Genomic DNA, 22692 nt, shown 5'->3' on the forward strand with positions numbered 1-22692 from the left:
ATACGTACTACCTTGGCTTTTTGCTTTTCTAAAAGTTAAGTTTATTATACAGAATATCCCCTTTATAATAGTCAGCTGTGTTTAAACAACTATTTTGTCCTCAATTAGAACTGGGGGCGCTCTTGTCCCAGGATGCTGATTGGGGCTTTTGCAGGTGCAGAAATAAGAGGCTAATTTGTATACTAATGTGGTAGTGTTCAGAGTGTGGTCTAGGGCCCATTTCGGCCCACAGTTTGCTTTTGGCCCCCAGCACATTCTAAAAATAAAATAATTATTGGATATCTTATAAGATATTCTAATAACTTGCTTTATCACTTATAAAAAAAAAAGCTAAGATGAGGATATTTTGATTCAGATAGCTTTGCACAGTGCTATAGCCAAAGTTCCAATCTCAGGCGAGAGCCGGCCTGCACCCTGGACCGGTCACCAACCAATCACATAGCACATTCAGCCAAACAACGAGTCATACTCACATTCACACCAGTGGACAATTTATAGTCTCCAATTAGCCTAACATGCATGTTTCCAGAGAAAACTCAACATGCACTGAACATGCAATTCAATTCAAGCTTAAATCAGGTTAAAATAATTTCAACACAATAATTTCTTGAATACAAATTGATGTATCTCAACTTGCACATGTCCAAAAGTAGTAGAAAGTGAGTTTGTCTGATCCTACCCGGTCCCGTGATATGTTTTTAATAATATCAGGAGCTGCGCTTCAGTCATTTTTGTCATACTTTGTGAGCACCATGTGCTTGTACTTTTTCTTAAATGTTTAGTTCAGATGTTTTGACATGAAGTTGCAGTCTCCCAAGTGCAGTTGTGGTCGAATTTTGGTTATGAAGAAGATAGTTCCGCTTAGTTGCTGGGGACACTTAAGGAAAGAGTGTGGCTTCTCCAAACAATATGCGTTCAAAAGAGTAATACATTTGCATCACAAAAATGCCTTCTCAAAAAAATCAGACCTCACAAAACGCTCGGCGTTATATATGTCTCCTGCCATATCCCTGCACACTGTCGCCTGTGCATTCATGTGTATGGGATAAACACACTCGCGGTAATACCACTCGGCCATCTTCTTTACATATGTGTCCCACAGCGGAAGAAGATGCGAGTGTCCTCATTACATACACATACAAAAGTGGCTGTTAAATGGACTACAATGCTGATGGGGATGTCATACAACTTCATGGCAAAACTCATATTAGTACATTGTAGTACATGTTATTCCATAATTTGACTCTCAGATATGTTTAAAGTTTTTAGTGTTGTGCGTTGCAAACAAGTGCCTTACATGTAGTTTTTCCTTGAGGTTGTATTTTTCCTCTTGAGAAAATTGTTTCATGTTATTGGGTAGCCTATTGTTGTTTGCTTTGTGCATAGTTTTGGTGGATTGGAAATGTACCAATTCTGAATTTCAGTATTTTGAATGAACAACGGATTTGTGTCTACTTATTAACTCGCATTATGCATTATCTTAACTGACCTTTTTTGGAGTACGGTTAGTGAGTGATGTGTACTTTTGTAGTTGTTGCAACCTCCACAGACAGATGCCCAAACAGAGATTTGAACCGTCGATCTCCTGACTGCTAACCACTTGCCACTGCGCGGCCTGTTCTAGAAACACCAATGTGAAAGCTATCAAAGTGACCTCCACAACCTTTTATTTTTTTGGATGTGGCCCTCAGGGGGAAAAAGTCTGGAAACCCTTGGATAAATGAGCAAAAGTGAAACACCCAATTGCAAACATTGTCGCAAACATAGTGAGTGCTTTGCTTGTGCTTTCCCTCAGGTTATATATTAGGGTGGGTTTTACGAATAAAAAAAACTTTGACTTTGACTTGGAGGCATTTTCTCTCTCAGCCCTGGAACAGGGTGCCCTGTTGCTGTCCAGCAGAGAGAAAACATCCTGTTCTACGAGAGTTTGTTTTTGAATGATGTCAGTCAAGCGACTTCACCTTTTATCTGTCTTTCTTTTTTTTTTTTATCGCCGACATGCTGCTTCACACCTTCCAAATGTTCATCCAGTTTGTCTTTTACAAGGCCTCATTTGGAGCTGCAAAGTGTGGCCGGCCCCAGCTTAAAAAGCCTATGGCATATTCATTCATTCACTTTCGATGCTGCTTATCCTCACTAAGGTCGCAGGGGTATGCTGGAGCCTATCCCAGCTGACTTTTGGGCGAGAGGCGGGGTACACCCTGTGCTGGTCGCCAGCACATATAGGGCACATAGACAAACAACCGTTCACACTCATACCTATGGACAATTTAGAGTTCCCAATTAACCCAACGTGCATGTTTTTGGAAAACCCGCGCACGCACGGGGGGAACATGCAAACTCCACACAGAGATTAGAACCCTGATTTTCCAGATCTCCTGACTGTGTGGCCAACACGCTAACCACTAGGCCCGTGGCACATTCTCAAAATGCAATTAAATAGGAAAACTACACAAACAACAACAAAAGTTGCAAAAAAGGCAAACTGCAGCGAGAAAAAGCTGAAATATTAATATTAATAACATCAATAATAACTAGGGATGCTCCGATCGATCGGCCACCGATTAGTATCGGCCAATTTCCGTAAAAAACACGTGATCGGCATATGCCGATAAATGCCGATTGTCGTGCGGTGGCGACATGACAATTCATGCCATGACAACACGCGTTTTGAACACTAGTCTGTAAAACCTCAGTGGTTGCGGTTTGACAGCTTGACACAGGTCGACTTTTCCTGCATCTTTCTTTACACGCTTTGCCTAGCTGTCACTGGCGGCAGCCTCCACCTAGCTTCTCGTCTTTGGACTCCAAATGTGACTTTTTACCACAGTGACACCTTGTTTTTAAAACAAACAAGCAATGTGGTTAGTTTGGAGCACGTTTTTGTCCCACGAGGGAGTGTTTTTTTTTCAAGTATCACTGAACAATTTTGCTCTCTTGTTGTCATTATACTATGTCTTGTCCTCAAAACACTATTTGTGTGTGGTTGTCTAAAAAAATTTCTCCTTTTTAGCATGTATGGGCTGATTTTAGTGGATACTGTGAGTCAAGCTTGAATTCAGTGAGGTCGTCTACCACCACGCGTTTATTAGAATTCCACATAGGAGTACATAGTTTGCGTGGGTCGTTTATTAGATTACGACAGAATTTAAATTAAAATTAAATGGTGAAAAATGTGGCCTAGTGGTTAGCATGTTGGCCACATCGGGAAGGTCGGAAAGACCTGGGTTTGAATCTCCGTTGGGCATCTTTGTGTGGAGTTTACATGTTCTCCCCGTGATTGGGTTTTCTCCGGGTACTCCGGTTTCCTCCCACATTCCAAAAACATGCATGTTAGGTTAATTGGCGACTCTAAATTGTCCATAGGTATGAATGTGAGTGTGAATGGTTGTTTGTCTATATGTGCCCTGCCATTGACTGGCGACCAGTCCAGGGTGTACCCCGCTTCTTGCCCCGGGATAGACTCCAGCATACCCGCCACCCTAGTGAGGATAGGCGGCACAAAATATAGAAAATGGATGGATGGTAAAAAAAAAAAGTAGGAATAAAGTAGAATGAAATTGTCCACATTACTGTTAGCAGCTAATCTTTCTCACAGTTGTCCATGCTCTTTTCTGTCCTGGTTTCAGGCTCCATCGCTAGCTCCTCTCTCACTTATTTGGGGCTTTTGTTTTGCTATGTGGCATTAAGCCATCAACTCTGACCATCTGCCCTCCTTCCCTTTTTTGTTTTTCCCTCCACCCTTTTTGACTGCTTTTTGTTTGCTTTGTTGTTTGAATGCGTTCAACTTCTAACGTGAGGACCTTATCTCGTTGCAAAGCGTTCCCAGTGGAGTCTCAGGAGGCACCAACGGAGGCGTCTGCTTGCTATTTAAAGAGGCGTGCGTGTCTCAAAGTACAGGCTGTCTAGAAACAGGAAGTGGCGTCAGGCAGCGCGTGGTCTCAGCCAACATGTAACCACTTCCTCCCCCAGCAAAACAAGCTGCATGCTTATCACAGAATTATACGGCCCTCCTCTCTGCGGCCTGTCCTGCCCCCCTCCCTTCAATCCCACTGAATGGCGCACATACTGCGCACATACTGTAGCTAGCCCACCCTCCCTAAAATCACCACCATGTCCTATCTCTCTCTCTCCCCCCCCCCCCCCCCCACCCCCCAACCCTTCCTCCTGTCTCTTGCTGCCAGTGCAGCATGCCTGAGTAGCTGCCTGGAGATGAAGGAGCTAATTAATTTGATTTAGGCAGTGGAAAAAGCAGCCGTCCGTCCCCTGTCTGTCCTCCACTCTATCAGTCCCCCCCCACCCCCCTACATTTTTTCCACCTATCCTTCCCAGTCTCCTTTGGCAATGATTACAGAAGTGTGCTTTAATGCAGACTGATGTGGTCACACAAACATGCTCAGTGTGTTCCTGCGTCTGTCATTTGACACCCCACCTGAGGTTTATTAGAGGCCCGTGTCGACTGCGAAGCGCCCTCGTTAAAAAAAAAGTGTCTAATGAAAGGCTGTCCGTATTGTCTGTGCAGATCAGGCCGGCCCAGCTGCAGCGTGCGGCACGATGACTCCTCGAGTGATGCCTAAAGAAAAGGTGAGAGTTTGCATTTTTAACTAAACCAACGTGGCCAAAATAAAAACACAACCAATAAGGTAGCACTTCAGATGATCAGTGTCAATATAGAGAAATAGTCCTTCCTAAGGTTCCCAATGCTCCATTTACAGTACAAGACTTGTGCTGTGTCTCAAATACTTCTGTTACGACACTCCAATAAGTGTAATATTACAAATTCATCAATGTCATTGCGCACGTAACAGAAATGATATTGGCGATATCTCTGCTTCTTCCGCTCTCCTTTTTGATTGTGAATTGCAACCACTCGAGTTAATCCCTGCTCTTCCGCTACGTAACCAAGATGGCAGTGAGTGAGGGCTAGGGCTGCAACGTTACTCGGTAAAACCAGTTACCATTCAGTCCACCCTGCACATGACAATCCACCTTGTGGATGGGCGGTTTTACGATATGTTGCACTGTGTGCGCATGCCTGTCGAGGCTGGTGAAAAGACCTCCCTGTGATGTAATGTCCCATTTCCCACACAGTACATATTTTACGTGAGGGACTGTCTACCTAAAAGCAGACAAAAAAGCGAGGCATTCGGTGATAGACGGCTATCGGAGAGTATAGGTGACAACAGCCACGCGGCCTCGTTCGTCTGTGTGAGCGATGCGCAAAGGTGACTCGGACCCAGCGGATCTCAGCACACCTGTAAATACCATCACGATCACGTCACAATTATACAAACCATCAATAATATACCAAAACACAATATAACAATGCATGGCATTACAGAATTGTGGATGAAAAGCTCCCGACAAACCACAAAACATCCCCACGATACCATCTGAAGCAGTTCAGAATCAACATTTATCTAATAACATTACAAAAACACAGGCTTTTGGACATCAGCCAATCAGAGGCTGAAAAAAATGCTGTCGTACTGTAACTATGGGCATTGTGAGGTGAATCAGAAATCTGATTGGTTTAACAGTCACATTGCTCGTAATGCCAATTGACAACTTTTGGATCCCCACTTCTCCATTGAACAATCATTAAAAATTGTCTAGCATTATATTAATGATTATGACTTACAAATCCGAGTTGCTTCAAATGAGTCAGAGATTATGCCGTTGTCTTTTGTTTGGTAATCCCTCTCATTCCGCTACGTAGCCAAGATGGCAAGGTGATTGTTGTCCAGCACTGTGGACTCACCATGTTTAGTTCAACATCTGACAGTTAGTGACAGTGCACTGTATTTTGCCTTACATCTCCGTTTGAACGCCCTTATGCACCGAAAAGACTGCTGTAAGTAAGACCAGAAATGTGCCGATTGAGACAAAACCTTGGATGATGCAAGTGTAGTCAACCAGTGTAATGCAGTGGTGGGGAATGGGCTAAGGAAGAAAGCATTACAATTTTTCATTTCACTTTTGTTGACACAGCAAGATAAGTGTTATTTTTCAAGGTTTTCTTATTTCTTACAGAATAATGCACAAATCCTGAAGGTCCTCTACCTTTTTGTTAAAGTTCTACCATCCTCCGAGACAGGAGTGGACAAACACAGCTCATTAGCATTAAAGCTACAGACACAAACAATGGCACGATCCCAGTAGGGCTTATTAAATGCACTTTTAAACTGTTTAAAATGTTAAGTTCAGTGGCAAATGAAACCTTGCACTCACTGATAACAGTCAATCAACGGTGATAACGATCGTGATGCTTTGGATACCGTATGATTGTTGGCCCCATAATTATTTCATTATTATTTCAATAATTATTAGTTCAAGGCACTTCTCGCGCTAATTAACAAGCTTGACGGTGGCGGATACAAAAGGTAACTGCATTATTGGATTTCCAATGTTCCATCTCCAAAGTTCCTGCACTTCATCAATATTATCTGCAAACAGCACATCAATAATGACTTCCACTGCAAATCGTTTTACAGCAATTATAGCCACTCAGTGAAGCCATGATATTTGTTTCAGGTTTTTGTGTACTATTTTCCATAAAGATGCAGTATTAAAATCATCAATCAATCGAGACAAGACCGAACATTGTCTACGATTGTTTTATCATCACTGTACCTCAATGATATTAACGGTTAAAACCATGGAACTTCCATTTCACTGACCAAAATATGCAATAGAAGATCCTTGTAAAGGTCTTTGCAGGTTTAGAGAACGTGTCATATGCAAGAAATAACCATGAAGTTGGTTGGTCCGTGTGTGTCTTCCAACGTGTGCCTAATACTTGGATTGGTCCTCAAAACAATGGATCGCATGAAGAAGAACACATCACATGCACGGTCTCTTGGTTCTTTGCTTGTTTTTGTGTTGACACATTCCTAAAGTCACTTTTGCAGTGGATTGTGCAGAAGCTGCTAGGGCAGTTCAACACTGTCAGACATTTGAAACGACACGCGAGTTTTCGCCGAGGCCGCGCACCAACTCTTTTTACATTAAAACATGTGCGTCTGTCTGCGTGTGTGCAGACATTTGTCAACTCTGCAAACGCCGTGGTTGCAGTCGACCTCCACATCCTTGTGGCATTTTTGTGGCGTGCACCGCAAAGCAACACACACACACACACACGGCTGCCTCGTCCTTGTAAAGCCGCCGCTTCCTCTTTAAGAAACCGCTGACATTTGAGGCCTTCCAAAGTTTCTGGACTTCCCACTTTGATGTATGTCCAAATCAGCTGCAGAGCTGTTTAGTCATCCTTCCTCTTGAGTTGAGCAAGGATGTGTACTGACCCTTCAGTGTACTTTGGAGGTGAAGTCTGACACATTTTCAACAATGCCGTCTATTCACGGATAGAAAAAAACAGACTCATCGTTTATAATTGCTGTTTTTTTTTTCTTTTGTCCTTGTCTCTCTGTTGTTCTTGAGTCTCTCTATTTTGCCGATCACATCCGCCAATTAGCTCCGCCCCAGTTGCAGCATCCAGCCTGTAGCGACCGTCTTACCTGTGGGCCTTACCTGTCGTTGTGATATAAGTGATATAAGTTTTGCACACTGCAAAACATGCCACGGAAATTGGGTGGCGCGTTGCGTGGCATTTGGGGGGCGGGCACTTGGCAGGGTGTGGTGAGTTACCGAGGCTCGTGATGTGACCATCGGTTGGATGGCGGCTAATGTAGCGCACGTGTGTGCGGGAGGCGACAAACAACCGTGAAGGACAAAACCCACCGCCAACGCGCAGCAAACCACACACACGGGAGGCGACGAGTGGTTGTGACCAGCCACACCGGCGAGCGACACACCCACATCCAGAGCATATTGTACGATCTTCCCATTTAGATTGGCTATCAGATGTGGAGGGAATTTGGGGATATCAAAGTAGTTCCGAAGAGGAAAAGCGGCCAGTGTTGACAATTTGCTCTGGCTGTGAATGCGTCACCCACCAGTGCAGCCGGCCACAGCCGCCTGCGCGGCCCGCCAAGCGCCGGCAACGAGCCCCACCAACCGCACCTGCCCGTCGCCCATAAGGCGGATTTCCCTAAAAGTGGTTGGATTCGTTGGACTGCCTGGGGGTCCTTCTGGAGTGCAATCAAGCTGATCTCGCATCCAAATTCTCCTTAAAGAAGGCGCCTGATCCTCTTAAGTTTCACCAGTGATTTTGAAAAAGTAAGTCAAATATATCTTTGTCTGAATTTTACCGTACCCCTTTCATATCATGTAGCCCTCCCAGGGAGCCCCCCACGACCACATGAGATGCCTGCAAGCCTGCTTTTCATTCAGGTTTTCAGTTAATCATATGAGAACACAAGAAAGAAATGCATTCTCAAATGCAAAATGTGAGTTGAGGATACCAGCATTTTGTTAATGTTCTGGTAAAATAGTCGCTTTGTTTGGGTTGAAATAAGCTATGAAAATAAATGTTGCAAACCTCTTGGCCATTTTCATTTAGTAAAAGTAGCTCTCACAAAAAAAAAATGTTGTTGACCCCTTATATAGCCAATAATACATTTAAAACTGTACACGTGATCGGTTTTAGTATCGGTATCAGCCGATTCCACTCACTACAATTCACAGTTCCACATGTCCAAAAGGAGTAGGAAGAAGCAAAGCTTATTTAATCCTACCCCCTCATCCGTTTTACATAAATTGCAATACATTTGTTCACATATTCATATTCATATTAGGAACACCTCTTAGTGGAAGCCAGTGCAGTGGAAGTGCTAAAATTGAGCCAAATGTGTTTACACTGTGCTATTTTTATGTTATCTCTTCAGCCTTGATTTACTCTCTCTGTACCCTGGCTTTGGTGGGGGTGGGGGCTTTGCCCTCCAGAATACCCTTGTTGTTATACTGTATATGACCTCATGTGATTATAAATGTGCCACTTTTATATACCATAAACATGTAGAGCAGGGGTACCTAATGCCCCGGTGGTGATCTGTGGCTCGCAGCTCTTTTCTTATTGACCTGCGGCATATTTGAAAAATAATAAATGTAAACATGACCCACATCGGAACATTACAAAGGTAGTTCCGGATCACACTGAAACAAAATTCAAATGTTGCAAGAAAAATGTTGAGTTCAGATGTAGGCTGTGTTTTTCTTTAAATGCATTTCAACAGTTTACTGTATCTTCACCTACACTTAATTGACAAAATGTTCGGAATGCAAATGAGATATGGAAAAGACTGAGCAGAAAGAGCAGGGGTCGGCAACCTTTGGCATCAAAAGAGCCATTTTGCCTCCTCTTCCAGTAAAGGAAAATGGTCTGGAGCCACAAAACATGACACAGCTTATAAACGTTTAAAAGTTTAAATCATTTTAAAATTTTCCCTCTTGCAACAACATAATTCAACTACAGAAGTGCAGAGTGCATGTATAGTCTTACTTTCAAATAATTTAAACATTGAACTATGTACCGGTAGGCTTTTTTTGAGTTGTTCCTGTATTTGTGTGAAATTCAAAGAGAATGTTTCCAATTTTAACATCAACAAAAGCCCATCAGAGTTCACATACAGTACAGTATCTGCTTATTAGTGCTGTCTGCTCAATATCATTTACATCACTTGACTCATCACAGGCAATTCAATGCTTGCACTGAATGAATGTCATCAATTTGCCCACTGGTGATGTTTGTTGCCATTCTATTGGTCCTGTTCTTGACTGCCTTTGCAGGGAGAGGCATTTCTTTCATTTTCTGAATAATTTCATCTTTATTTTTTTAATTCGGAGAGTAGATGCTATGATATTTTTCTGAACGATTCTTTCATGTATTCTCCATCTGTGAGCGGCCTCCTCCTCCTTTCGCTCTTCAGTACAATGAGTCAGCTACAACGCTAGCAGCTGTAGTTGAGTGTGGAGCGTTCATACACTTGTTGAAAGTGTGTTGGCTCTGCTCAACCTTCCGTTGTAGTTCCGAAATCGCTCCCTTACGGCCATCTGCAGTTGGCTACTTTTCAGAAAAAGCTGAGTGCTTGTTTTGAAAATGTCTTTTAATGCTACATTTTCAGTTCTTTGCTAAGTTCTCACCACATATCAAGCAAATGGGTGCGTAAGCCAGCATCATTAGCAGTGAATGCAAAGGAATTAAATTCAAAGGAATTAGATTCAGAATTAAACTCTCTATTTTCTTCCGACATTTTTTTTTTTAGGGACAAATTCATAATTATAAGTCAGTTACCGCGGGGGTAGCACACTGTCAAGTCATCTGAATAGTGTGTCATTATCAGACTGGCCCTCCTCTCCCTTCCCTTGTTCATCCAATTAGCAGTCAGAACGCTTTAACACCGCTTCGGTGTTAAAAGAAAATCACAGAGCTCGGCGTGGGAGCCGCAACAAGGGGCTAAAGAGCTGCATGCTGTTCCGCAGCCGCAGGTTACCGACCACTGATCTAGAGGGAGGCCATAAATCACCTCTCACTTTAAAGATCCAGAGTTTTCTCTTTCCCAATCCCCAAATTGTCCTTTTGGAATCGTCCGAGTTGTCAAAACAGCAACCTGAATATATTTTACATTAGGTTTTCATGTATTTGGAATCTGATTTTTTGGTATGGTCCAGAGGCATACCCACACGGATTTGGATGAGCTGTTCCTTTCAAAGAGCCATTCAAAAGACAGACTCATGCCTAGATTGCCTAATTTCCGGTGTATAAACCGCTACTTTTTTCTCATACTTTGAACCCTGCGGCTTATACAGTGATGCGGCTGATCATCTCATGTGCTTTGGAGTAGTCATTTTACGCTTAGTGCACGCACCCTCCTCATTCCGATTAGATGCTGAGTACAATTTAGGCTGGTGTCAGCGATACTGATCATAGCATAGCTCATAAAATTAAATATTAGACATTAGAGTAATTTATTCATTTATTTTAAACAACAGCATACCATTTCGCTTGTAGAGCCTAAATGTCAGGCATCAGGCATCGGAGGTATCGATATTTTGATATCGAGCCGCACATCACTACTAATGGAGAATGTGTGGAGAGGTGCATGTGATGCGGCTTTCAGGTTTAAGACAACCAATCTAGCGACTTTTACTCGGGTCTGCCGGTGGATCTTGGCATCATGGAGCGGTATTGGTAGGTCCACTGTCGCCGGCGGATTTCGGTGGGCTGGACTGCTGCGTGCTGGGGAGGACAGCACGGGCTCGGGAACTGATTTGCTTCAGTGCATGGAGCTCCCCGTGGATGCAGGCATGTGTTGACATGTGTTGTTCGATTGCGTGGTGCAGACTTGTTCCCTCTTTTATGTTATGTTTCTATTTTGTTTTGTTGTAACAGAGCAGGGTTTGTAATTTTGGTGGTATATTTATTGTATATATTGTGTTTATTGAATAATTGGGTACTTACACATTTGGAACATTTTAGATGAAGCGATATGAGGAAATGACAAATCTATAGTTTTATGTTATGGGGCATTTCTTTCTGCATTTTACATTTTCATGAGCATTTTACAGTTCCAACATTTTAACTGTGGTTTTAGTATACGTGTTGCTTGTTGTCACTGCAAACGGGAGCCTGTTTATAATCTGCTCCACTCGACGAGAGAGACATTCAGCAGCCACCTTTCTTTTGAACTTTTTTCTTTTTATGATGAACTTTCTGAGTAACTTGTTATAAAACCCCTGTTTGAACGATTTTGATAGAACAGCGCACGTATGCGGCATTTTTGCTCTACATGACTTCCGGTTTACGAATGCGTTCGCTTGCCCCTCTTCTCTTTGAGCCGGTGCCGGTGATTTGCATGTATACAAATGAGCCATTCTTGCTTGCAACAGGGAATCGGTTCTGATCGTTCACATAAAAGAGCCATTCAAACACTCGACTCGTTTGCGAAAGTCATATCTCCACTACTCATTTAGGAACAGGAAGTGTAACTGCCCTTAGTCACGCTTTGTTTAGTCACTAAGCAGACACAACGCAGTCACGGCTAGCCAAGGAGAAGCCAGAGCCTTAAAACCCTCTTCTCTCGTTAAAATCTCCTGTTTGGGAACACTTTACCTTCCTAGTGAATTAAGTAAATGGACAAAAACAAGTGGATAAGAAGAAGGCAGTGTGTCGCCATTGTTCAGTAAAGATGGGGAACAATACTGCAAGCTGGAGCTATTAATGCTGCACATCAGGCAGTAATTGTCAATGAATTACAAAGGCTTTGTAATTCCTACTGTTCAAACTGTAACTGTTGCACTTGTCTGCATCGTTGCACTTCCCTAAAAAGAAACCTTGTAAACTACAGGATTATATATTATTGTTTTTGAACCTTTTTATTTGAGATTTTTTGGGGGGGGAGAAGTACCTGCTAGCAGTTTGCAGTTTTCTATACTGTACTTAATTTGAAAAGTCATTAAGACTGTTTATACAAAAGCTAAAAAGTTTTATGTTACCGAAAATGAATGTGACCGTAAAACAGTGGCATGCCTTACGATGATTATGATGATACCACAAGCTTAGACAGCCAATCAGCAGGAGGTACTGGTAAAAATGAAAACGCTCAGCCATTGGCTGCATTCAAACCTCACACTAACATTGTAATGTTCTATTTCATTGACAATAATCAACAATTTAGTAAAACATCTAAGTTTGTCTTTTTGTGCTGTGTCTTAGCTATGGGGTGCTGAATGTAAAAATTCAATCCCACTTTTTTTAGCTATATGTTTTGAATGTTTATCTCACTTTTCTTCACATTTGAGGTAGAAATTAAATAGTTTTAAAATGCTGTGCACAGATTCATTCATTCATTCATTTTCATTAGGGTCGCAGGGGTATGCTGGAGCCTATACCAGCTAACTTCGGTTGAGAGGCGGGGTACACCCTGGACTGGTCATCAGCCAATCACAGGGCACATACAGTATATCAGCGTACAGATATCTGCTGATATTATATTGCCACACTTTTTTATATAATATTATTATTACAACTATGTAGTGTATGCTGTATTAATATGCTGTACATGCTATATGTTATTATTATTTCTACATTTTTACAAACTTAGGGTGAATGACATGGGTTTTCTGTGAAAGAACTATTTAAAAATGCTATTATTTTGAAAAGGAATATGCAAGGGAGACAATGCCAAACCACGGATAAGGGTCTAGTGGCCAGAAAAGGTGCTTACAAATTTTTGTTGCTGGTATCACAACATATCTGTTCGTATATGATATATTTAGCCAGTTTCCGTATTAATAACCTGCAGAGTTTCTCTTTACGGTACGATAGTTAAATATCGACATGCTGCACATTTCTCAAGACAAACATGGCTTCCTGAGTTTGGCCGTTCAGACGTGTGTCTCGCTTGGTAGCACAGTGTGAAAAGCCGTGATCTCGTTAGGCCAGGGAGCCATGAATAGGGGCGGCTGGACAACGGAGGCGCCTCTCAATGCAGAGCTGGTGGTGAGCACGCGCATGGTTTTGCCCAGCACACACACATACACACATACTATTGTGTTCGCCAGCAGACAGACTTTAAAAAAATGCCTTGCTGTCTTTTGCCCAGTCTTTTCGCCTAGATGTAATTCTTCGTCACATGAAAACGTGCTGGAGTGACTGAGCGAGTGCGGGGTGGGGGTGTGGGGAGGAGAAGGAGGAAGGGGAAAAAAAGTTTGTCCTCCAACTCCCGAGAGCCGCCAGAGAGGTCATAGGAACAACACCCAATCCTGGAGCGGTTCCCATGGCGACCAGTGTGGCAGCGTACAATGAGGGTGAGGGAGAGAGAGAGTGATGAAAGAGAGCAAGAGGGAAAGGGCAGGCGGCTGGCGTCAGGGTTCAGTTGGTGGATGGGGGGGGGGAGTTCTGAAGGACAGTAGCAAGTAGCACCAGAACTGTTACGTTTCGTTATAGACTTATATGTCACGATGCAGAGTCTGACAAGCCGTCCAATCGTTTTTAATAATAAATTCGGCTCGCAAAATACTCCAACAGGGCAGCCAAAAATGTAAACAGATATGGAAATAGTAAGATAGTAAGTGGGCAGTGCAAAACAGGATCTAAAAAATAGGTAGCACTGTGATTAACTCATAAGCAATGTAGAAAATATATAATGGAAGAAGCCGACTAGAAAAAGTCAGACAAGGTGGGCCGGGATAGCACCACGAAGAGCTAGGAGGACGGGTGAAAAATACACAGAAAACACCTGCGAGGTAGCAAGACGTTTAGACCAGTGGTGTACAGACTTTTTTCATTGTCCGGTACCGCTTTGTGGGCAGTACCGAAACTTTCTGGCGCAATGATTAAAAAAAAAAAAAAAACACTTAAAAAAAAAACATTTAGAAATAACTACATTGAATTTTGAAAATATGGGCCATTATTTTATTGTAAATATAATATACAATTAGAAATCCCACAGTTCTTGCATGGTTATGTTATTTTGTTTCATTGTGTTTCAGCGAGCCGTGACCCGTCCCACTTTGTTCGACATTCCTTGAACGCACCATAGTTGTATGCGTGCACAAGCTTTTTCCCACGCTGCACAAATGGACTACTATACTGTATTTTCCCTGTTTTTATTTCACCTCATAATTGGTCTGAAATGCTGATACCACAGTATGTGGGAATGTAGACAAGTAAGGTTTGATGATGTTATTGAGTGCTAATGTGCCTATTTTTTTGCTGTACAACCTCAAGTTAATTAATGCTACCACACTGCCTGTGACCACACAAAAAACATAGCTTTGAGTTATTTTTATATATTCGCATAAAAATGTACAATGTCCTTTTTCCCATTTTTGCTGGGGGGTTTGTTTTGGTTCAATTTTATTTCTACAATGTGCCGGGGGCCAGTAAAAAAACAACTGAAAATGGCCCCATGGGCCACACTCTGGACATGCCTTGTTCAGCTGTAGCCCAAAGGCTAATGGTACAAAGGTGGGCCACATGACTTCAAACTAATTGTGTGGAGCATGGAGACAAAGCAGTACAGTCCCGCACCCTCCTCCGGTAGCTGTGGAACCCATAATACAGTTCCCATACCTATACGTATATCCGGCTACAGGTGCACCAGTGGCGATTGCTTAGTGACTACAAGGGAAGCTGAACTTCCCCTTTAAATTCAATTGAAAAAATGATCAAATGCATTGTTAAACTTAAAAATGTGTAGACTTAAAACTGCATTAAAAGTGCGCTAGATTGCGCTTCATTTTGTGAGTATGTTGAGCATTAATCTGCTGTTGAGTGAGTTTGCTCTCTAAAGTGATCTTTATTCCTCGGCAGCAGCACGGATGCTATGGTAAATCTACATCGAAGCGAGGTTCAGCTTATGGAAGCTCACAGCAAGACAGTAAGACCCTGATTGGATAAACCGACAAAAAAACGTCACTTCCATGGAAGCTGAGCTTCACTTGGGGTCTATGGAACAGGGCGGTCCTTGATTTTGACAGACAGCAGCCAAAAGGTGGTCAGAACAGATGTGAAGTCTCTTCCGGAGTGAATTATTTCACAGCGATTCAACTCTACAGCTATTTTCTCATAATACATTGTAAGTAAACTACACAATCCCAGCGTTACTGAGTTTTGTTTGTTTGTTGTGTTGTGGGAGGAGTAGCTTGCGAGTTAGACCAGCCACCATGGCAGCAGACAGCGTTGCCCAAAGACCACCAGGTGGTCTGCGTCACTGAGGTGCAACTAATGGTACCACATCTCACCTTTTCAAGTCATCTAAAAAGGAGAAAAAAGAAAACCGTGCCAAATAGATGGAAACAAAAGTAAACAAAACAGAACAAACAGAGCAAAACAAGAATATTCTTCCACTGCTCATCTTCCTCGTTGCGGCTCAGAGGATACCAAACAAACTATTTGTTCTCAGTGACCCTTTGAGACATTTATTTCAAATACGGCGATGCCACAACTCAACCCGCGCTCTGTGCACTGAAGTGTACGAGGACGGCCTGCTCTGCTTGCCGCCTGCGGTCCAGTTCATCCCAAAAGTGTTCATCCGCAACAAACTCCTCCAAACGTGCCTTTATGGGCCTTGAGACAAAGGGGCCTTCCCTTAACTGTTCCCACAAAGTTGGACACATACAGCTGTCCATCATTCCTCCAACATTGCAGGGGAACTAAAGTGCCCACCCAATGCCTGATGGATTAACTCATTGATTAAGAGGCGTGTCCCAATACTGGACCATTTGTTGAGCGCCTTCATTTTTGGAAACTTGATTCGTCCGCCATTTGCCTGCTGCCACTTTGTCCTCTCCCTCCATCTGCGTGTCTGTCTGTCTGTCTGTGCCCCCTCTCACTCCCTTGCCGTTCGTCCACCTTGTGAGTTGGCTGGGTTCCTGTTTGTTTTCAGCCATTTTGGGGACTTGCAGCGCTCGTAACAAACTGCTTAAATGGCGTCCTCTTACTCGCTCGCTTGCTCTCCCTCCCTCTCCCTATCACTGGGCTTTGTGTGTATAAAGTTGTGTGCATGTGTGCGTGCATGTGTGCGTGCGTGCGTGTGTGTGTGTGTGTGTGTGTGTGTGTGTGTGTAGAGGGTGAGGGTGGGGGTGGCAGAGATTGGGGGAATTCACTTGCTGGAAAAGAAAAATTTGGAAAAACACTCCGGAGTGGTGTGAGGGAGAGGAGGCAAGTTGGAGTGTGAGAATCATTCCTCCTGCCCTCTGTCTTCACACTGCTGCCCGGTGTGTGTGCGTGCGTGTGCGTGTTTGTGTGTGCTGCTTGTCCCTGCACACTCTCTCTCTCTCTCTCTCGCTCAGAGATGTACGCATGCAGTGACCGAGGGGGAGAGAGAGAGAGAGAGAGAGAGAGAGAGGGGGAGCTTGGGGGAGAGAACACATCGCAGCAGAGATGCAGCAGGAGGTTTTCCGAGGTACGTTCTCTTCTATGCTCGCCTTCCTGACACACAGAGAGGGAGAATAAGCGGAAGAGAGGCTGACTTTTGTCCCAACCCCTCCTTGCTTTCCTTTCCTGCTTTCTGTGCGTGAAGAGGAGCTGCTGATTTTGCCATGCCTGTGTCGGGGCGTGAGCGCTGGTGGGTGTGTGTGTGTGTGTGTTTTCATGTGGCGCATGTTTATGGACACTGATTCAAATATGTGTGTGTGTGTGTGTGTGTGTGCGTGTGCGTGTGTGCTTGTGTGTGTGTGTACGTGCTGGCTCTCTATTCTGCATGCGTGAGCCAGCAGCAAGGCCTTCGTCACCCTCATCCTCGCCTCTGTCGCACTTCTTTTTTACCCGACTTGCTCGGAGGCGGCGGTGAAACTTTTGGATTCATGCGAGCGTGTGTGTCCTCCGGATTGTCAGGTCAGAACGGGCGTTAAACGTGACGGGACACCCTCCACATTAAAACACATCTATGCATGGAGTGTTTCTGTGGCTTGTTTTGGTTGTGGGCCGCCCCGTGCGTGCGTGGTGTATGTGTGTGTCATCCATTTTAGCAGCCTGTTGTTGTGCTGGAGAAGCAGAGGGCATATTGATGTCGCCCAGCCTCTTGTTGCTGCTCTAAGACGCTCTGTTTTTTCCAAAACAGCCCAGCATCTGCTGCCAACGACTCAGCATTCCTGGTTTCCATGGATGCCAGGCCGACTCCCCCTTAATGTATGAAAAGTATCATCCACAATGTGACACTGATAGAGTTCATAGGTCAGCTGCGAAGTGTTGTTTGGACTTTTTAAGTCGTCCATTTTTGTTTTGGTTGCGCAGGAACAGGCTGAACAGTCAAGCTGTTGGAACTTGCCTTTGAGTGTCCAAGTACCACTTGTCAGCTTTTGTTTACACCGTTACAGACGCTTCTGTTCATTTCTTACAGTGCATTCTTTCCAGTGCTAAAATTGACTAAATACTGAGGAAAAAGCTCGGTGGCAGATAGTGTGTCCTTGATGAATCGCTGCCAAATTGACAAAAAGCCCTAAACTCGTAAGAGGATGTTCTTTGCTGCCATAGAAGTTGCTCTAAGATGGAATCTGCATTTTTTTTAGGGAGATGACATCAAAAAGATGGCTGGTGGAGTGTTTCTTGCTTGTGAGCGTCTTGTTTGATCTGTCTGCAGTTACGTGTACAAACAACTTGATACAATAGTATGTATGTGTGTGCGTGTATCCCATCCAGCTGATTCCATCTCACTCTCCTGGCCTGGAGGGGGTGGGCGGGCAGTGGAAAGTTCAGTAGTGGGGCTTGCAATGATGGCTCCTCACACACACACACACACACACACACACACGCACACAGTCTTCGTCACACACCAGCCTGCTCCTGCTCTGATTTGGGCCCCTCTGGTCGCCCCTCACGGAGAAATAAAGCCCAACCGACACGTTCTCCACCCCACATGCTCCTCGCCGCTGGCTCGCCAGCTGGAACACCGAGGTCCCCCCACATTCCTCCCCTTGACCCCTCACACATACGTGCACACACGTACACGTACACCAAGCGATGATGGCGTATCATTAAGTCGTTATTCTGCTTGATCACGACCGTCATCTCCGGCCTTCTTCTGTAATAACACAAGGTGTTTGTGGCTCACGGGGGACTTCACATTCTAACATCCATTAAGAAATAATTTAGGAATGGTGTTAAAACATGCAGTCCTTAATAAGGATGTGTACTGAAATTTGGTACCATACCCATACCCAAAAACTAAATACATGTCTGTACCTAATTGTGTGCTAAATTGATAGTTACTATTAATTTAGTGGCAGTGAAATGAGGCAAAAATTAGGTTTCTTTACTGCCGAGTTAACTGTCATGACGATTTTACGTGTGATGTTAGTGTTTCACCTGCACAGATAACGGTGACACTCAAAAGTTTGGTCGTACTTCACCTGAAAAGATGTAGACGCAGCCACATGCACCAAAATTTTGATTTTTACGGAATTGTGTGACATGCAAGTTGAACAGAATAGTAATTTAAATACTACAAATTGTCATAATTGTCACAGCAAAACCAGCAGCAATACAGAATACAGGGAATGTGCAGAAAAACTGCAAGATTTTACAGTACTTTAAGTGCATACATTCCACACAATTCTACTGGCAACTGATAATTAATACACCCTTGTGGCGACCTGCTTGTTTTGTAATGATGTTCAGAACTTCACTTGTCGTCCGTGTGATTGGTGCATTATGAGGAAGTGTTGTGTAGTGTTGTATGTTGGTGTGGAGAAACGTGTGCGAGTTTACCATGTTGGAATTGAGCACTGCTGTTAAGGACGGGTGTCATAATACACTCCACTCACGAGACAGGGCGATACATAATATTGGGTTCACGAGGATGAGATGATATTTTAGCATTACTTTGAAGAAAACTACAATGATAAAATGTAGGACTGGACAAACGTTTTATTTACTTTTTAGTTAACTGAGTCACAAAACAATGCGGGTACATTTTAAAATGTTTTATAACTTTGCCTGCATGACCTAAGCATGATGCTTTTAACTGTTCAACTTTTTTCCACAAATTGAAACAAAAAGTAAAAGTTATAAAAGTAAAAAAAATGACTGATGCGTTTATGCTATGATGATGCAATTTATGCTGATGTGTAGTTATGGCGGGCCGTGCATTGGGTACCTTGACCAGCCAGAATTTTTCTTGGCAGACACTGTTACCCCTTTTCCACTGCAGCAAACTTACTTCACTGAATTTAGTTCAGTGCTAGAGTTGAACCAGTGTTGAACCAGTGTTGGCCGGGAACAGGCTCTACACCAGATTCATTTTCCATTGTCCTGGGGGGCCGTACATCACAAGGGTCACGCCTCCAATCAGGAAATAACAAAAGGGAGATCAGTGTGAGTCACATAATTTAAATCATGTTCATTTCGTCAAACGTCCGTATGAAAAGCAAGGAGTTGCTTGGAGCTTTTATTTTGAAGATTACTAATCTTCCGTCACAATTTGACAAACTACCAGGCAGTCAATAATTTAAAAAATTCTTACAGCTATTATTTTGTGTAATATTCAACTAAAGAATGACTGTTATGTAAGACTAAAGTATTTGTTCTTGAACGTTACCATAAAGCAGTGACACGGCGCTGTCAGGGAGCTAAAATGCTTTTTGCTCTCCAAAATAAAAGACAATGCGCAATTACATGCTAGAAATTTACAAAAAAAAAATTTCAATGAAGTTGAAACGGAGGTAACAGTCTGGTATTTACTTTGGTGACACCTCCCCAACTTGACGATGCAAACGGTTCATCACTCAGCCCAGCAAGCTTTTGGAGCCAAAGTTGAACCAAAAAAATACGGCACCAGTTCACCACCATGGAAAACCAAAACTCTGAAAAGCTACTCTTAACCAGCTCTGAACCAGTCACAGCGGAAAAGGGGTATGTGAGGGCCATTGTTATTTTTAAAATAATGACAATTATAATATATATTGTCATATGTTCCTATTTACCCTTACTACAATTCAAACCACAGTCCCCTGGGCCAAGCGCTGATGTTGTTACCCACTACGCCAATCAGCCACTTTAAAAAAATGAACTCTTACATTATACGTAAGTGGCAGGTAGTATATGTAAGTTCCTTATTGGCTGAAGTGCAGCTTTCATAGTTTCAGCTTGTAGTTGAACAATGCCAGCTCACTGCTTTTGTCTTATTTGCTTGTCTTGTCTGTTTACATCAAGGCTGTCAAGCTGTCCTTTGATATTTGTAATAATTAAAGAAACAAAGCTATACATATATGTAAAGACAAATGTTTTTTATTAGTTGTCAGTATCAACATTTTAGCTTCTTTTTGTGTTACGAAGCAGAGTTATGGCCGCCACAGTACCGTTATTAATGAAGTAAGACACCCACTTTATTCTTTGTCTTCCAATACATCATCACTGATATGCCTGACTTTCATTTCTGCAAGTAACTTGGAGCTAACTGGATGTAAAGTTGCCGCTCAGCCAACTGTAACGAGCGTAAATAGAACGGCTCTGTGATTAAGGGTGCAGATAAGTCTAAAGTCTGAACATCTACGTGCTTTGATCAGACAACTCTTTGCTCAAATGTAGAATTACTGCAGCCTCTGTTTGGACATTAACACGACGGAAGCTGTTCAACTCAGATGGAAAAAACAGCCACCTGTCACTCGCTGATGCTGGGAACACCAAGGTAGGTAGGATTGCAAGGTTTACAGTGTGCGTAAAGCAGTTAATGTGCGGTTCCAGTCGTGCCTTGCACATTGCCACTTCCATGTTACGGCTATTATGATTCATAGTAGCGATGCCATAGTTCACAGGCTGATTGGCTTCTGGCTGCTTTGTTCTCCTGAGACGAAAAATATTGTCACATTTAATCTTGTGGTAAGAACCACTACTGTTAAATGTTTAAAATAAAATTTTTTAAAAGAGCATCAGATTCTGTGTTTCTTTGTCGAGACATTGTATTATTACAAGACGTTACCTGCACAATATAGCCTTTAAGAACTTGTTGCAGGTGGCCCAGTCAACTTTGCACCGAAATGAGGCACAGATTGTGCATCAATTCCTGCTCAAATTGTACGGAATGCATGCACTTTAAATAGCGCTATGTATGCAAGGTTTTTTGGTAAAGATTTTTTTTGGCTCATTCCTTGTGTTCTGTATTGCTGCTGGTTTTACTGTGATAATTATGACATTTTTTTGTGGACTTTATTTCATATTGGTAAATGTATTACTTAGCGATCATTTCATTGGTATTACTAAAGTGTTTAAATGACCATTCTGTTTAACTTGCATGGCACTAATTTCCATAAAAATAAAAAGGAATTTTTTTTTTGGACAAAATTTGTATGTTTTCCTTAAGTACTTGTTCGGGCAAGTACCAGTTTGACACCGGATACCCAACCCTAGTCTAGTGTTCTGTTTTATGTTAAAACATAAAACATTCATGGTTCACAGAAACCGTTCAAACTCATTTGCAGTCGACAGTTTCTTTGATGTGGACAAAAGTATTGTAACATGTGGCCGTGATAACGACGGGAATGGGACAAAACCTTCCCAGCTTCTGGAGTGTGTCTTTGGGGTTTTATGAGGTCAGAGGTCATTGATTTGCACGTGACAACGGGCCATCTTCGTTCTAATTCATCTCCAAGGTGTTCTTAAATGCCAAAGTCATCCAAGCATGCCTTTATGGACCTTGCTTTGTGTGCCGGGAACAGAAGGACTTTGTTGTACGCATTCAAGTCTTACTAAGATGAAGAATTAAAATTTAAAATTCTCGTCCAACCTGACTGTTTGATTTATTGACAAATGCCTGAAGACCCATAGAGCTGTCATTATTGATCCAATGTTCGCTGACTGTTTTTTTGCTTGAGTCAGCTTAGTCATGTGTCTACGCAAAGAGGTGCAAGCAAACAGCGTTTCTTCTTTTCCCCAAATTAAGGGGCATGTTTCCGCCCACCACGTCGCCGACTTAACACGCGTTTGAAGCCACCTCTCGCCGCCAGACTGCGTGTCACGTAGCCTCTGCCTGTGCATAACGCTCGTGTGCGTCACTGGGAGATGAAAAACAGCGAGGGGGGGCGCAGGGGCACTTGTAGCGCGCATTTTCCTGTCTATGGCGCAGGCATCAGATGAGACAGTGACATTTTTAGCACAAGTGTCCATCTCTCAGTTACTCCGCCCACCTGTAGCTATTGCAATGAGGGATTTCCTGGACGGTGTGTAGCCTCGGCAAATGTGCACCACAATGGAGGCCTGTGCAGGTCAGCCACAGCGAAACATGCCGATTAGGGATAACCCCCGTTGTCTTGCTAATTAAAAGTGTGCGTCACTTCCTGCCATCCACTTTGTTGACG

The 22692-nt window shown here is 43.1% G+C and overlaps 1 protein-coding gene across 4 annotated transcripts in view; it reads left to right on the top strand.

Moving 5' to 3' along the window:
• The window catches only part of zbtb4 (zinc finger and BTB domain containing 4), a 31440-nt gene that overhangs the window by 302 nt on the left and 8446 nt on the right, over nt 1-22692 (top strand). Inside the window, exons 1-2 of one of the 4 annotated variants that reach the window (XM_054799839.1) lie at nt 16530-16805; nt 16923-16967. The gene's annotated coding sequence lies outside the window, so the exon portion shown is untranslated. The other 3 variants (XM_054799838.1, XM_054799837.1, XM_054799840.1) reach the window with 3 other exon arrangements.

This window comes from Dunckerocampus dactyliophorus, chromosome 15 (genome assembly GCF_027744805.1).
Source record: "Dunckerocampus dactyliophorus isolate RoL2022-P2 chromosome 15, RoL_Ddac_1.1, whole genome shotgun sequence".
Classification (NCBI taxonomy): Eukaryota; Metazoa; Chordata; class Actinopteri; order Syngnathiformes; family Syngnathidae; genus Dunckerocampus; species Dunckerocampus dactyliophorus.